The sequence below is a fragment of the Sorex araneus genome, chromosome 6 (genome assembly GCF_027595985.1).
Source record: "Sorex araneus isolate mSorAra2 chromosome 6, mSorAra2.pri, whole genome shotgun sequence".
NCBI classification, from domain to species: Eukaryota; Metazoa; Chordata; class Mammalia; order Eulipotyphla; family Soricidae; genus Sorex; species Sorex araneus.
In genome coordinates this window covers 144295789-144313540 of record NC_073307.1, presented here as the reverse complement: position 1 = coordinate 144313540, position 17752 = coordinate 144295789, and the positions used below count along the sequence as shown (strand labels likewise).

The following is a 17752-nucleotide window of genomic DNA, read 5'->3' as shown; positions in this document are numbered from 1 at the left end:
TTGAGTGTGTCAGGACTTAAAAGTGATCCATGAAAAAGGAATGAGGGGGAAACTCTTCACACCCTATATTTAAAAAGCTTGATTTAATGTACCCACATAGCAGGCTAAACTCAGGCTCCCAGGCTGCATGAATATATTTCAGAAAGCAGGTGTTTTAAACTGAAGGCTCTGAAGTGAGTGCCTTCTCAGCCCCCTGAAGCCCCCTGTAGGAAGCTAAGACATTCAAAACATATAAATTGATGCCTTAATATTGCTCCCAAGAAGAAATTTTGGGGTTGGGCCAGCTCATTCTCGTGATGTGGGCTTTTGTGGAATAGATCCAGGTACTCCAGTGCTCCATTTACTTCTTTTACTCTTCATTCCTGTCTGCAGGGGTCCATGATCATATCTGGTTGTAAAAAGGCAGTGTTTTACCAGTATATGTGTATTTCTGAGAAAGGTTTGTATGTCACTGACCTCCAATTTGGAAAATGATCACCGGTGTCCACTCCAAGACTGGTATGGTTGTTAGCAAAAAGGTGGTCTCCTGCATCATAATCTATATAAAGAGAAGAGACTTTGTTTCTTGGCGAATGGTAGTCCCAGCATGGAAAAGCAATAACTCCTGCCTAAAAAAGGAAGTAAAATGAACATAAAGAATTCTATGAAAATGACAATTATGTGTGGTTCAGTTTTGACCATACAATAAGCAGTTTCAAATTCTGAGTGGTTTAACCAGTTTACATTTATTTTCAAATTCACACTCTGCAGGTTGGCTGTAACTGTGCTAGGCTCAGCTGAGAATTGGTTGGGTTTCGGCTTACGTTGTGAGTTGTTTCTTCATTTTCCTTGGCCGAGTAGCCCTTCCTTGGCAGCATCGCATGACAGACCATGGGGGCACTCTAAGACAAGGCCAGAAAGACAAGGCATTTAAAGCTGATATAGTCACATCATACTGCAACTGTTCCATGGATCCAGCAAGCTATAGGACCAGTTAATAGAATTGGCCAGCCTATTCCACACTCCATGGGAGGCATTATACAGTTTCCTGCCCAAACAGAGATTTCTGAATAAATGTTAGTAAAATCTGCAATTTGAAGGAATATACTTTTAAATTGTTGTTGTGGTTTCAACCTGTAACAGGGACCCACTTTTCTAATACTCTATGGAGCAATTCACAACTCTGTTTCTACATTAAAGATACTTGTTAAGTGGGATATAATACTACAGTGAAGGTGAAACTTGAGAAGTGAAGTCTCCAATAACTGGCTATTTAGAGACCTAATACAAAATATGAAACAAAGCACAATAATTTCTTTTAAATGCCTGGAATAACCTGGGAACAAAGAACAAACTCACCAAATCATGATAGGAAAAATTTTCTAACCTCTCCTCGCTTTCATTCAGACATAAAAGTGAGTTTTTTTCTGAATCTTCAGAGAACTCTCTCAATAAAATGCTGTTTGGAGGCTGGGGAGATAGCTCAAAGGGCTGAAGTATGTGCTTTGCAGGTGGAAGACTCATATTTGATCCCTAGTACCACATAGTTCTCCAAACACTTCTGGGAATTACCTCTCAGTATAAGAGTAGAGTTTAATCACTGCTATGTTTGACCCCCAATTTTATTTGGTAGAATTCCAGAAGCCATTGCTCTTTTTTTTAAAAAATCTCTGTATACCTAACATATACATTAAAATATATATTATATAAGTATTTGTGGGGCATGATTTACTGATCTGTGGTCGACCAGTAAGTTGTTGAGAAGGATTTTGATATGAAATATAAGCTTGTGGATTAGTGGAAATCTGCTTTTAGAGAGAGGTACAGGGATGTCACATGTACTTGCCATCTCTTTATTATTTTTCTAAAGAACAAAGATCTAGGAAAAATGGATCTCCAATTTTCTTTACTAAAAAGTTCATGATTATTTTGGGCAGTGATAGAGACTGAACAGAGGTCCTGATCCAGGCAAAGCAAATGCTTTACTACTGAACCATGTCCCCTGTCCTTGAGTAGAATCTCTTTTGACTTTAACATTCTTCAGCTCCATGACCGAAAGTCTCTGAGGATTCAGAAAAAACTCACTTTCATGTCTGAAAACAGCATAGATCCTAACTTAGAAGAGGAAAGAGTTTCTCAATATCATCACCACATACTTTTATGAAGCTAAATAGATCAAGATTCAGCTCCAGCAGACATGTCAGGGTGCTACCCACATGCTCTTACATTCTCTAGCTTCTTGAACATTTTTGGTTGCTGTATTAAATGAGCTAAGAGTGTAGAGATATTAGCATAGTTTGTGGTGCATAAAAATGCCTTCCATTATTATTTTAGTGTTTCTTGGAATTTAATTATAAGTATTGCTGGGAAGTTAAAATGGAAATCTAGTGATAAGTGTGAGGTATAGGAAAGTTCTTTCTATGGGACTGCGGCTTTTCAAAGACTGGTACTCATCTTCAGCCTTTGCTTTGAAGTCTCTGATAACAAGTTATTTATAGACCTAATACAAAATATGAAACAAAACACAATAATTTCTTTGGAATGCCTTGTGTAGCCTGGAAACTAAGAGCAAGCTCACTAAATCATGATAGGAAAAATTTTCTTGTCTCTTCTGGTTTTCATTCTTTTTCTCCCGATACGCCCTCTTGAAGTTAGCAAAAGAAATTTGAAGTGAAGAAATTTGCCCTGCAAATAATGAGATGTGCCCAATTACAAAGGAAAGATTTCCAATTCTGATGAGATGGATAGAGATTTGTAATCGTCAGCTGTATCCAGGTCCACGGAAGTCACTGGAAGTCTGGTTTCCTGAGATTCCCGAGAAAGGCTTTCTTTTTTTTTTTTTTGAATTCTTTTTTTTTTTAATTAGTGAATCACCATGAGGGTACAGTTACAGATTTACTCATCTTTGTGCTCTTGTTTCCCTCATACAAAGTTCGAGAACCCATCCCTTCACCAGTGCCCATTCTCTACCACTAGTAAACCCAGCATCCCTCCTACCCTCCCCAATCCCATCTCCCCACACCCGGCCCCGCCACTGTGGCAGGGTATTTCTTTTTGTTCTCTCTCTCTAATTAGGTGTTGTGGTTCGCAATAAAGGTGTTGAGTGGCCACTGTGTTCAGTCTCTAGCCCACATTCAGCCCGCATCACCGAGAAAGGCTTTCTAAGACAGAGTGATGCAGAATCGAATTCATATGCGTGAGTGCTTGCCCTGCTGAATTTGTTCTCCTCTGCAGACAGCCTGAGAGGGAAGCAGAGAAAGCTAAGTGCCTATCATGCTGATTTTAGCCAGTGATTTGTAGAGTGTTGTTTCTACTAATGAGAAACCAGTTGCAACAGAGAAAGAATGTCTCAAGAATCCTCTTGACATAGAAGATGATGCTTGGTAGGTGGGAGACTGCAGCCTGATAGACTTGGGTTCAGATTCTGATTCTGCCAGTCAGTAGTTCTGTGACTGGTTTATTTGTTGATCCACACTGAACCTCTGTTACTCTGTTGGTGAAATAATGCCAACAAGCCTTCTCCCATAAAGTTATTCAAGAATAATATCACTTTCTTCTTTATAACACTGCAATGGTTTCTTAAAGAATTTAAGATAAAATTATAATACCTTGTCTTGAGGAATGTTATGTCTCTGTAATCTGGCTACTGTCTACTTATCTGATGTCATTGCTTACTACTTTCTCCTTGCCCTTCACGTGAATCCCCCAGTCTGTTGTCTTAACTCTCAAGTTACCTAACACCTTCCAGTTTATCAAGGCCTTTTCATTTGCATTCCCTTTATGAGAGAACTCTTGCTTCAGATTTTTATGTCACTTGCTTGTCAGACATGTCTAAGTTTAATTCACCACCATCTTCACTCTCACTATTGTCATCACTATTATCATCATCACCACCACCAATACCGTCACTATCACTATCCTTTGTCACCCTGGTAATCGGTGTTTATTAAGTACTTGTCATGTACCTGGGACTACTCTTCAGTATAGTGTGTAAACTAACTTATTAAATCTTCACATTGACACTACGAGGCTTGTTAGATTATTATTGCCCCCCTATAAATTAGGAAACCAAGACACTGGAAATTTCAGTAATTTTACCAAATCACACAACTAAAAAAAAGAGCTGGTATTTGAAAACGAACATTGGCCAGAAACTAGCATTTGATCACGGTGCCTCTCTAGCTGCCTCCAACATAAGCAGACACCAGTCACCTTCTCTCACCATGCTACTTTAAATATTTTGCATAGCAATAATCTCTGATAGTTTTTTCAGTTTAATTAACATGTTGATTGTTTATTGTACATCTTAGTATTTATGTGTTCATGAAAGTGAGCTTGGCTCTTGTGCTCACTTCTGTATTCCCAATGACTAGAAAATAGGCACTTAATGTTTGTTCAGTAAATATTGAATGAAAGGATAAAAGTTATAAACTAATACCAGAACTGAACTGAATTGAAAAGAATCATAGGATTTTAATACACGTTACTCCTCTCCTCCCCATGGCCTAATGGGGACTCATCTTTTTCATATTTTCATAGTATCACCTAAATTCCTGCCCCTGCGCCAGGCTGTCTTCACCGGGGTCCCCTCGGAGGGGATGGGTTAAATTTTTCTCCCTGCCCCAAACAGGGCACCAGCAGCCAAAAACCTCCAGAACCCAGCCACAGCTATGCTCAATGCTATTTTCCACATGCTCGGATGAGTCTCATGCATGAAGGAACTGACAGAGGAACCCAGGTATGCAGGACCTGTGGCTGAGATCTCCAAGCTGGCTCAGATCTGGACTGGGCCACCTCCACCCAGCTATCGTTTTCCAGTAGCTTGGCAGCCACACCTACAAACCACCCCCAGCGCCATGTAATCTCATCAAAAGCCATGATCCAGAGACTATAAAACAAAGCTCCTGGAAGAGAATCACGATCACGAATCACAAAATCCTGTTGAATCACGAAATCCTGTTGATCGTCGATTTCTAGAGCGGGCTCAGTAACCTCTCTATTCGTCCTCTCCCTGAGATTTTAGAAGCCTCTCTCCACTTGGCCTTCCCAATGATGCTGCATTGGAGGCTCTTTCAGGGTCAGGGGAATGAGATCCATCTTGTTACTGGATTTTGCATATGAATACACCATGAGAAGCTTGCAAGGCTGTCCCATGTGGGCAGGAAACTCGCAGAAGCTTGCCAGTTTCTTCCAGAGGGAGAAGTAGGCTACAAGATATATGGAGCTTGCATTTAAGTCTCTGGATGTTGGCCGTTGATTGGATTACACACACCTTGGTTCCTCTGCTGGTACCTTCATGCGTGAGGCTTGTCCAAACGTGTGGAGAAGGGCCTTGAGCATGGCTGTGGCTAGGTTCTGGTGATCTTCAGCTGCCAGGAGCTCTGCTCGGGGTGAGGAGGGAAGCTGGAGCCCATCCCCTCCAAGGGGCACCGGAGAAGACAGCCAGGTGTGCGGGCAAGAGACTTTCTCCTGGAAGAGAGCAATGCAGAATATTGCATGGCAGAGACTGGTAAGCTACCCGTGGCGTATTTAATATGCTAAAAACAGTAGCAAAAAAGGTCCTCATTCCCCTGACCCTGAACGAGACAGGGACAAATGAGACATTACCTACCGGTGCCTGCTCAAGCAAGTTGATGAGCAATGGGACGACAGTGATACAACGACAGTAATCACCTGAATACCCAGTGATACTCAGTGGTTACTCCCGGCTTTATACTCAGGAATTATTCCTGGAAGTGCTCAGGGAACCGTACAGAATGCCGGTGATCTAACCTGGGTTGGGTACATGTAAGATACTTAATTGCTGTACTATCATGCTGACCCAGTTTTATTTTTAATTTTTAAAATTAAGACCAATTCTAGGTAGGTAAAGAACCTTATGTACTCTTTCTCCAGCTTCTTTCTTTCCCTCCTCACAAGCAACTTTAAAAACCTACTAAATGTTAATATAATATCTAATGTATGATATAGAGATTTCTTAAAAAATCACTAGAAACTGATCTTCCATCTGACCCAGCAATGCAACTTTAGGATACTGTGGAGGGGTGCAAAAAAACACAACAGAAATGCCATCTGCACTTCTATGTTTATTGCAGCACTATTTATTATACCACTATTTATTCCACAATAGCCAGATTCTGGAAACAACTTGAGTCCCCAGAACTGATGATTGGATAAAGAAACTATGACATACCATGAAATACCATGGAATACCATACAGCTGGGCTGGAGCAATAGCCCAGTGGGTAGGGCATTTGCCTTGCATGCGGCTGACCCACGTTCGATTACTCCATCCCTCTCAGAGAGCCTGGAAAGCTACTGAGAGTATCTTGCCCATACGGCAGAGCCTGGCAAGCTACCTATGGTGTATTCGATATGCCAAAAACAGCAACAACAATCCCTAATACCAAAAGCAAACAAAGACATCACTAAGAAAGAAAATTACAGACCAATATCCCTGATGAACACCGATGCGAAGATCCTCAACAAAATACTGGCAAATAGGATCCAACAACTCATCAAAAAGATCATACATCACGACCAAGTGGGATTCATCCCAGGGATGCAAGGATGGTTTAACATTCGGAAATCAATCAACATAATCCAGCATATCAACAAAAGTAAAGATAAAAACCATATGATCATATCAATAGATGCAGAGAAAGCATTTGACAAGATCCAACATCCTTTCATGATGAAAACCCTCGCCAAAATGGGGTTTGGAGGAACTTTCCTCAAGATAGTCGAAGCCATCTATCAAAAGCCTACGGCAAGCATTATCCTCAACGGGGAAAAACTAAGGGCCTTTCCTCTGAGATCAGGCACAAGACAAGGATGCCCACTCTCACCACTCCTCTTCAATATAGTACTGGAAGTACTTGCGATAGCTATTAGACAAGAAAAAGAGATTAAGGGCATCCAGATAGGAAGGGAAGAAATCAAACTCTCACTATTTGCAGACGACATGATACTATATCTAGAGAAGCCTAAAACCTCTACTAAGAAACTCTTAGAAACAATAGACTTATACAGTAAAGTTGCAGGCTACAAAATCAATACCCAAAAATCCATGGCCTTCATATATGCAAACAATGAGGCAGAGGAAAGGGACATGAAAAAAGCAATCCCATTCACAATCGTGCCCCAGAAAATCAAGTACCTCGGAATCAGCTTAACCAAGGAAGTAAAAGACCTTTACAAAGAAAACTACATAACGCTACTCCATGAAATCAAAGAGGACATGAGGAAATGGAAACATATACCCTGCTCATGGATAGGGAGAATCAATGTTGTCAAAATGGCAATACTCCCTAAAGCATTATACAGATTCAATGCGATCCCTATAAATATACCCATGACACTCTTCAAAGAAATGGATCAAGCAATCCTAAAATTCATATGGAATAACAAACGTCCAAGGATAGCTAAAACAATTCTTGGGAAAAAGATGATGGGAGGCATCACCATCCCCAACCTCAAACTTTACTACAAAGCAGTAACAATTAAAACAGCATGGTACTGGAACAAAGGCAGAGCCGTAGACCAATGGAACAGGGTGGAATATCCCTACACACAACCCCAAATGTATGACCATCTAATCTTTGATAAGGGAGCAAGAGATGTGAAGTGGAGCAAGGAAAGCCTCTTTAACAAATGGTGCTGGCACAACTGGACAACCACATGCAAAAAAATGGGTTTAGACCTTGACCTGACACCATGCACAAAAGTCAGATCAAAATGGATTAAAGACCTCAACATTAGACCACAAACCATAAGGTACATTGAAGACAAGGTCGGCGAAACCCTCCACGATATTGAAGATAAAGGTATCTTCAAAGGTGGCACGGAACTAAGCAATCTAGTAAAAACAGAGATCAACAAATGGGACTACATTAAACTAAAAAGCTTCTGCACCGCAAGAGATACATTGACCAGAATCCAAAGACTATCCACAGAATGGGAAAGGATATTTACACAATACCCATCAGATAAGGGGTTGATATCAATGGTATATAAAGCACTGGTTGAACTCTACAAGAAGAAAACATCCAACCCCATCAAAAAATGGGGCGAAGAAATGAACAGAAACTTTACCAAGGAAGAAATACGAATGGCCAAAAGGCACATGAAAAAGTGCTCTGCATCACTAATCATCAGAGAGATGCAGATCAAAACAACTTTGAGATACCACCTCACACCACAGAGACTAGCACACATCCAAAAGAACAAAAGCAACCGCTGTTGGAGAGGATGTGGGGAGAAAGGGACCCTTCTTCACTGCTGGTGGAAATGCCGACTGGTTCAGCCCTTCTGGAAAACAATTTGGACGATTCTCAAAAAATTAGATATTGAATTCCCATTTGACCCAGCAATACCACTGCTGGGAATATATCCCAGAGAGGCAAAAAAGTACAATCGAAATAACATCTGCACATGTATGTTCATCGCAGCACTGTTTACAATAGCCAGAATCTGGAAAAAACCCGAATGCCCCAGAACGGATGACTGGTTGAGGAAACTTTGGTACATCTATACAATGGAATACTATGCAGCTGTTAGAAAAAAGGAGGTCAAGAATTTTGTAGTTAAGTGGATGGGCATGAAAAGTTTCATGCTGAGTGAAATGAGTCAGAAAGAGAGAGACAGACATAGAAAGATTGCACTCATCTATGGTATATAGAATAACAGAGTGGGAGACTATCACCCAAGAACTGTAGAAATAAGTACCAGGAGGTTGACTCCATGGCTTCGAGGCTGGCCTCACGTTCCGGGGAAAGGTCAACTCAGAGAAGCGATCACCAACTACATTGTAGTCGAAGGCCATGTGGGGGAAGGGAGTTGCGGGCTGAATGAGGGCTAGAGACTGAGCACAGCGGCCACTCAACACCTTTATTGCAAACCACAACAGCTAATTAGAGAGAGAGAACAGAAGGGAATGCCTTGCCACAGTGGCAGGGTGGGGTGGGGGGGAGATGGGATTGGGGAGGGTGGGAGGGACGCTGGGTTTACGGGTGGTGGAGAATGGGCACTGGTGAAGGGATGGGTTCCCGAACTTTGTATGAGGGAAGTATAAGCACAAAAGTGTATAAATCTGTAACTGTACCCTCACGGTGATTCTCTAATTAAAAATAAATAAAATTTAAAAAAAAAAAAGAAAAAAAACAGCAACAACAAGCTTCACAATGGAGACACTACTGGTGCCCACTCGAGCAAATCGATGAGCAATGGGATGACAGTGATACACTGATACCATTCATCTGTTAGGAAAAACGAAGTCATGAAGTTAACTTACAAATGGATGGACATGGAGAGTAGCATGCTGAGTGGAATAAGTTAGAAGGAGAGGGACAGAAAAAATGATTGTATTCCTCTGTGGGATATGAAAAAAACATATTATGAGACCAACAACAGTAGAAACATGGGTCAAGAGGATTGATCCATGGTCGGAGCCTGCCTCAAGTGCTGAGAGAGCAGGCAGTTGGGATAGAGAAGGAACCACTATGGCAACGATCGTTGGAAATGATCATTCTGGATAAGAATTGTGTGCTGAAAAGTAAGCAAAGGAACAAACATGATAACCTCTCAGTACTCAGTACTCGTATTGCAAATCGCCATGGCCAAGAAGGAAGAAAGGAGTGAGTGAGTGAGTGAGGGAGGGAGGGAGGGAGGGAGGGAGGGAGACAGAGAGAGGAGGAAAGAGACACATAGAGAGAAAGAGGGAGAAAAAGACAGAGAGACAAAGAGAGAGAGAAGCAGGGAGAGAGAGGGATAGAAAGAGAGAGAGCAAGCAGTATGTGGTGGGAGGGAAACTGGGAACATTGGTGGTGGAAAATGTACACTGGTGGAGGGACTGGTGTTGGAACATTGTATGACTGAAACCTGATCATGAACAGCTTTGTAACTGTATCTCACAGTGACAGAACAAATCTAATGTATGTATTTTGATAGTGAACTTACAAAATGAGCTTTTTGACTTATGTCTTTATTATTTACTTAAATGGTGTTGTCTGGTCTTTTACTCTGTTCCTATCTCCTTCCCCCTCCACTCTTCATTCTGTTCTATACCCAGCAATGTGTCCGTCAGTCCTTGTAGCCCTTTCTTCTAACTGATGTATAGGGCTCTGTGGTATGTACCCACCAAATACAGTTAAGACTTCTCTGGTATAAACCTTTCTTATTCAGGGACTGCACAACTGGTTGTGTCACTTGTACATCCAGTTGTGCTTTCACAAACGTGGTTGTGGTACGCTGAAATTTAAGTGTTTTCTTTAGTGATCCCAAGGATTATATAGTGATCAGTGCCACCGGGTTCACACTCAGCATGTGGGATGGCATCAGGGATTGAACCAGCAGCCTCACAGATGCCAGGCAGGGGTTTACCACTGGTCATTAAGCCCTGGATCTGTGCTACTCTTTTTGTTCTTATTCATTCTTCTTTTCTCCCTATCCCATCTCACTGCAACTTACTTTTGCCAGTGCCATGCACTCAATTTGTACCCGAGTCTCAAGCATGTAGATTTGCTGTTAAAGATTGGCAGTAAACTCATTATTTATCCAATAAACTTTTATTAATTTTTTTCTATATGCCAAGGCACTATTCTAAGAAATGGAGATTTAGCAGTTAAAGGAAAAGTTCCTGTTCTCATAAAGATGTAGACTTTAAAGCGAGACTGACAATAAACACGGATAAGCAATATATTTTCAGAGAACACCCCCTTTAAGAGATGATTTTGATTTGCGTTCTAAACGCCAGGAAATGTTCATGCGAACATCTGGGGTGTGAGGTGATCTGAGGTTGGCCTGGCAAGTGCAAATACCATAGAGTTGGAACACACTTGGCCTATTCAAGAAACTGCAAGAGGTCTGGTGCATCTAGCTCAGAGAGTGTGAGGAGGAGGGTGGAAGAAATGACCAGGATAGAGGAAGGAGGCAATAGGAGAGATGACTTTATTCCAGTGCAATTGGTAACCTTAAAAATTCATATGCAAGGGTTTCTGGCCTCCAGGCTACCCTGCAAGCCACCCTAGCTCCATTGCTTCCCAAACAGGTGCATAGGAGTCTCCCAGCCCCACCCTGCGGGACCAGAGCAGCCCCCTGCAGCCCCTCAGGACTTGTTGCTGGGGGCGTGGCCTCTACATAAAGGGGTGTGGCCTCAACAGAAGGGGCATGGTCTCCTATGGGGCTGCAGTTATTTTCCCTGCTTCCTGCATTGGGGACTTAGGTCACAAACTGTATAATCTATTTCTTTTAAGAACACCCTGGCCATTTTAATTACTATATGCCAATAGTCCATTAGCCTATTTTAATTTCACCAAAACTGTCAGTGAACACAAGAAGCTGCACAAGCCCTTTATAAACAGAGCAAGTCTTCACTAGAGACCCCACATAAACCAGGAGGAGGATCTGAGAGGAAGAAAGCATTCTATTTTTTTTTTAAATTTTATTATTTTTATTTTATTTTATTAGTGAATCACCGTGAGACAAAGTTACAGACTTATAGGTTTTCATGCTTAGTTTCAGTCATACAATGGTCGAGTGCCCATTCCTCCACCAGTGCCCATTTTCCACCAGGGATGGTCCCAGCATCCCTCCCACCACCCCCACCCTGTCCCCATCACCCCACCCTGCCTCTGTGGCAGGGCATTCCCATTTGCTTGCTCTCTCTTTTTGGGTCTTTTGGTTTGCTACAGAGGTATTAAGTAGGCATCTTGTTCGGTCTATAGTCTATTTTCAGCTCGTATCTCCCATCCTTAGTGGGCCTGCCTAGCACCCTTTGCTTGGTGATCCCTTCTCTATCAGAGCTGCTTCTTCACCTAGCATGTGAGGTCAGCTTCCAAGCTGTGGAGTACTCCTCTTGATACTTATCTCTACTATTCTTGGGTGTTAGTCTCCCATTCTGTTACTTTATATTCCACAAATGAGTGGAATTTTTCTATGTCTGTTCCTCTTTTTCTGACTCATTTCACTTAACATGATACTTTGCATGTTGATCCACCTATATACAAATTTTATGACTTCATCTTTTCTAGCAGCTGCATAGTATTCCATTGTGTAGACGTACCAAAGTTTCTTTAGCCAGTCATCTGTTTTCGGGCACTTGGGCTTTTTGCAGATTCTGGCTATTGTGAACAGTGCTGCAATGAACATATAGGTGCAGATGTCACTTTTACTATACTTTTTTGCATCTCCAGGATATATTCCAAGAAGTGATATTGCTGGGTCAAATGGGAGCTCAATTTCTAATTTTTTGAGAATCATCCATACTGCTTTCCAAAAGGACTGAACCAGTGGGTATTCCCACCAGCAGTGAAGGAGAGTCCCTTTCTCCCTACATCCGTGCCAACACCGGTCACTTTTGTTCTTTTGGATGTGTGCCATCTCTGTGGTGTGAGATGGTATCTCATTGTTGTTTTGATCTGCATCTCCCTGATGATTAGTGATGAGAAGCATTTTTTCATGTGTCTTTTAGCCATTCGGATTTCTTCCTTGAGAAAATTTCTGTTCATTTCATTGCTCCATTTTCTGATGGGGTTTAACCAGTGCCTTATATACCTTTGATATCGACCCCTTATCAGATGGGTATTGGGTGAATATCCTTTCCCATTCTGTAGACTGTCTTTGTATTCTGGTCGCTGTATCTTCTGAGGTTCAGAAGCTTCTCAGTTTAAGATAGTCCCATTTGTTTATCTCTGTTTCCACTTACCTGGTCAGAGGTGAGTCCTCTTTGAAGATACCTGTAGCTTCAATGTCGTGGAGGGTTTTGCCGACCTTGTCTTCAATGTGCCTTATGGATTCTGGTCTAATGTTGAGATCTTTAATCCATTTTGATCTGAATTTTGTGCATGGTGTTAGGTATAAGTCTGAGCCCATTTTTTTTTTGCATGTAGCTGTCCAGTGTTGCCAGCACCATTTGTTAAAGAGGCTTTCCTTGCTCCACTTTACATTTCTTGCTCCCTTATCAAAGATTAGATGATCATATATTTGAGGTTTTGTGTAAGGGTATTCTAACCTGCTCCATTGGTCTACTGCTCTGCCTTTTTTCCAGTACCATGCAGTTTTAATTATTACCACTTTGTAGTAGAGCTTGAGATTGGGGAAGGTGGTGCCTGCCATCTTCTTTTTCCCCCAAATTGCTTTAGCTATTTGTGGGGGTTTGTTGTTCCATATGAATTTTAGGAGTGTTTTGTCCAGTAAGGAAGTAGTCTTTAAGGGGAAAAAGGCTACCATCATCTACTTAGCTCATCCAGAATCCACTCTTGCAGCAAGAGGAAATAGGGATAGAGAACTGGAAGGTTCCACCTCTGTAGTTCCATAACAATATGAAGAAACAGCAAAAATCACCACAAGGAGAGGATGAAGAAAAGATTCCAGAAGCCCCAACAGGGGTTGCCTTCAAATACAATCTCTCAGATAAAGAATTCAGAAAGGAAATGTCGAAGATTTCAACAAACTCAAAGTAACCATGGAACATCATTGCTAAGAAATTCCCAGAGCTGGAGAATTCAGGCATCCAGATCCAAGGAACCCAAAGGGTCCCAGCTGAAAGAGACCCTAATAAAAAGACTCCAAGGCATATCATAGTCAGAATGATGGATGCCATGGATAGAGACACAATTCTGCAAGCAGCAAGGTCAAAGAAGGAAATCACATACAAAGGAGCACCCCTTAGATTTACAGCAGACCTATCAGAGGAAACCCTCCAAGCGCGAAGATAATGGTAGGATATAGTGAGAAAACTCAATGAAATGAATGCCTCACCAAGAATACTTTTTCCTGCTAAACTCTCACTCAAATGCGAAGGAATGATACACTATTTCATGGATAAACAACGGCTCAAGAACTTCATAGACTCAAAACCAAACTTAAAAGAAGGACTAAAGGGATACTGTAAGACAAGGAAAAACTCTACAAGAACAACAAACCCTACAGAAAGATGACACAAAACCCCATGACAATAATTGCTCTCAATGTCAATGGTCTAAATGCACCAATTAAGAGACACAGAGTGGCAAAATGGATTCAGAAACTAAAGCCAACCTTCTGCTGCCCACAAGAAACACACCTGAACAGTCAGAGCAAACACAGACTCAAAGTCAAAGGATGGAAAACAATCCAGCAAGCAAACAACTCCCTCAAAAAAGCTAGGGTATCAGACAACTTAGATTTCAGGTTGAAAAATATTAGAAGGGACAGCGAAGGTCATTTTTTATTCATCAAGGGATATGTACGAAAGGAAGAAATCACACTCTTAAACATATACACACCTAATAAGGGACCAACTAAATACTTAAAACAACTGCTAACCAATTTTAAGGAGGACATCACTAGCAACGCGATAGTAGTCAAAGACTTCAACACTGCCTTATCACCTCTGGATAGATCAACAAGAACAAAACTCAGCAAGGAAACACTGGATCTGAAGGAAGAAATGAAATAGAGAGGGCTAATAGACCTATACAGTACTTTAAATCCCCAAAAGAAAGAATACACGTTATTTTCTAGTGCACACGGAACATTTTCCAAAATTCTCAATAAAATTGGGAAGATAGAAATTGTATCAACTATCTTTTCAGACCACGATGCGCTGAAGATAGAAACTAATCACACACAGATGCGGAGAACCAAATCGAACACCTGGAAATTAAACAACTCAATGTTGAACAATGAGTGGGTCAGGAAGGAAATCAAGGTAGAAATTAAAAAATACTTTGAAACAAATGAGAATGAAGACACGAGCTACCAGAACCTATGGGACACAGCTAAATCTGTGTTAAGGGGAAAATTTATAGCTCTGCAAACATTCATCAGGAAGGAAGAAAGAGCCTACATAGATAGCTTGACTTCATAGCTCAAGATCTTAGAAAAGGACCAGTAAAAGGAACTCAAACCAGACTGAAGGAAAGATAAAAAAAAAACAGAGCAGAAATTAATGACATGGAAACCCAAAAAAACAATCCAAAAGGTCAATGAAACCAAGAGCTGATTCCCTATGAAAATAAACAAGATTGATAAACACTAGCAAGACTCACAAAGAAAGGGAGAGAGAGAACCCTAATAAACCTAATCAGAAATGAAAAGGGGGATATCATAACAGAAACCAATGAAATTCAAAAGATCATCAGAGACTACTTTGAAAGTCTGTATGCCACGAAACAAGAGAACCTAAAAGAAATTGATAAATTCCTTGATTCCTACAATCTCCCAAGACTGAACCAAGAAGGCTTGGAATACCTTAATAGACCCATTAATATCAAGGAAATTGAAACTGTAATCAACAGTTTTCCCAAAAACAAAAGCCCAGGTCCAGACGGATTCACTAGCGAATTCTTCCAAACATTTAAGAAGACCTATTTCCAGTTTCTTCTCAAGCTTTTCCAGGAAATTGAAAAAACAAGAACTCCCCCATTTTCTATGAGGCACATGTCTCCCTAATACCAAAAACAAAGACACCACTAACTAAAGAAAACTATAGACCAATATCCCTGATGAACACTGATGCGAAGATCCTGAACAAAATATTAGCAAATAGAATCCAACAACTCATCAAAAAGATCATACACCACAACCAAGTGGGATTCATTCCGGGGATGCAAGGATGGTTTAACATTTGGAAATCAACCAACATAATCCATCATATCAACAAAAGTAAAGATTAAAAAACATATGATCATTTCAATAGATGCAGAGAAAGTATTTGACAAGATCCAACACCCGTTTATGATAAAAACTCTCACCAAAATGGGTTTTGAAGGAACTTTCCTCAAGTTAGTCAAAGCCATATACCACAAACCCACGGCAAGCATTATCCTCAATGGGGAAAATCTAAGGGCCTTTCCTCTAAGTTCAGGGACAAGACAAGGATTCCCACTCTCACCACTTCTGTTCAGGATAGCACTGGAAGTACTTGAAATAGTGGTTAGGCAAGAAAAAGATATTAAGTGCATCCAGATAGGAAAGGAAGAAATCAAACTGTCACTATTCGCAAATGATATGGTACTATATATAGAGAATCCTACAGCCTCTACCAAGAAACTCTTAGAAATAATAGACTTATACAGTAAAATTGCAGGCTATAAAATCAATACCCAAAAGTTCATGGCCTTCCTATACACAAATAATGAGACAGAAGAAAGCAACATGTAAAAAGCAATCGCGTTCACAATCATGCCCAAGAAAATCAAGTACCTTGGAATCAGCTTAACAAAGGAAGTAAAGGACCTCTACAAAGAAAACTATAAATGTTACTCCACGAAATAAAAGAGGAAACGAAGAAATGGAAACATATCCCCTGCTCATGGATAGGGAGAATCAACATTGTCAAAATGGCAATACTCCCCAAAGCATTAGACAGATTCAATGTGATCCCTATAAGGATACCTATGAAATTCTTCAAAGAAATGGATCAAGCAATCCTGAAATTCATATGAAACAACAAATGCCCCTGAATAGCTAAAGCCATTCTTGGGAAAAAGATGATGGGAGGCATCACCCTCCCCAACCTTAAACTGTATTACAAAACGGTAACAGTCAAAGCAGCATGGTACTGAAACAAAGGCCACAGACCAATGGAACAGGGTGGAATATCCCTACACCCAAACCCAAATGTATGATCATCTTATCTTTGATAGGGAGCAAGAAATGTGAAGTGGAGCAAGGAAAGCCTCTTTAACAAATGGTGCTGGCATATCTGGACAACCACATGCAAAAGAATGGGCTTAGACCTCGACCTAACACCATGCAAAAAAGTCAGATCAAAATCGATTAAAGACCTCAACATTAGACCAGAATTCATAAGGTACATTGAAGATAAGGTTGGCAAAACCCTCCACAATATTGAAGCTAAAGGTATCTTCAAAGATGACATGCAACTGACCAACCAAATGGAAACAGAGAAAACAAATGGGACTATCTTAAACTGAGAAGCTTCTGCACCGCAAAAGATACAGTGACCAGAATACAAAGACATCCTACAGAATGGGAAAGGATATTTACCCAATACCCATCTGATAAGGGGTCGATATCAAGGGTATATAAGGCACTGGTTGAACTCTTGAAGAAGAAAACATCCAACCCCATCAGAAAATGGGGGAAAGAAATGAACAGAAACTTTCTCAAGAAAGAGATACGAATGAACAAAAGGCACATGAAAAAATTCTCTTCATCACTAATCATCAGGGAGATGCATATCAAAACAACTATGAGATACCATCTCACACCACAGAGACTGGCACACATCCCAAAGAACAAAAGCAATCACTGTTGGCGTGGATGTGTGGAAAAAGGAACCCTCCTACACTGCTGGTGGGAATGCCGACTGGTTCAGCCCTTTTGGAAAACAATATGGTCGCTTTTCAAAAAATTAGAAATTGAGTTCCCATTTGACCCAGCAATACCATGTCTGGGAATATATCCCAGAGATGCAAAAAAGTATAATGAAAATGACATCTGCGCTTGTATGTTCATCACAGCACTGTTTACAATAGCCAGAATCTGGTAAAAGCTTGAGTGCCCAAGAATAGATGACTGGTTAAAGAAACTTTGGTACTCTACACAATGGAATACTATGCAGCTGTTAGAAAAGATGAAATCATGAACTTTGCAAATAAGTGGATCAACATGAAAGTAGCATGCTAAGTGAAATGAGTCAGAAAGAGAGAGACAGACATAGAAAGATTATACTCACCTGTGGAATATAACAGAATGGGAGGCTAACACCCAAGAATAGTAGAAGTGAGTACCAAGAGGTTTTCAACACAGCTTGGAAGCCAGCCTC

At 40.8% G+C, this 17752-nt stretch overlaps 1 pseudogene; it reads right to left on the bottom strand.

The window, feature by feature from the left end:
* Positions 1-285: 285 nt before the first annotated feature.
* Positions 286-17752, bottom strand: part of LOC129405967 (uncharacterized) — a 32192-nt pseudogene continuing 14725 nt past the window's right edge.